Here is a 458-nt window from a genome sequence, read left to right as displayed (position 1 = left end):
CTCGCGGCGCTGGTGCCTGAGCCGGGCACAGGCTGCAGGAGGGGCTGCGATTCCTTCACCTCCTGGAGCACAGGGCAGATCCCGCGTCGCGCCGGGAGCCGCAGCACAGGGGGTTGGACCCGGGACCCCCCGGGACACCGGCACCACCCGCTGGTTTTGCAACCCAAAGCCAAACTCTGCTTTCCGATGGGATCGAATTTTGGCTCTCCAGAGCTCTCAGCTCCTTCTCACGTAACACTTTATTGCCTTTATTGTCTCTGGCTCTGCTAATTCCGCCTGGATTTATTTCTTGCAGAGCTTCAGCTGCTGCCCAGCCCGCCGGGCGGGGGGCACAGGGACATCGCTCCCCTCGCTCTGAGGGGCACCAAGGACCTGTCCCCTCCTCTTTTCTCCACACGTGCTGCTCCACTTCATACCCACACAACCCCCGGCAGCCCCGCAGCGCCCTGCTGGCACCT

This window comes from Chaetura pelagica, unplaced genomic scaffold, assembly GCF_000747805.2.
Source record: "Chaetura pelagica isolate M959 unplaced genomic scaffold, ChaPel_1.0 scaffold405, whole genome shotgun sequence".
NCBI classification, from domain to species: domain Eukaryota; kingdom Metazoa; phylum Chordata; class Aves; order Apodiformes; family Apodidae; genus Chaetura; species Chaetura pelagica.
This window is presented reverse-complemented; position numbering follows the sequence as displayed.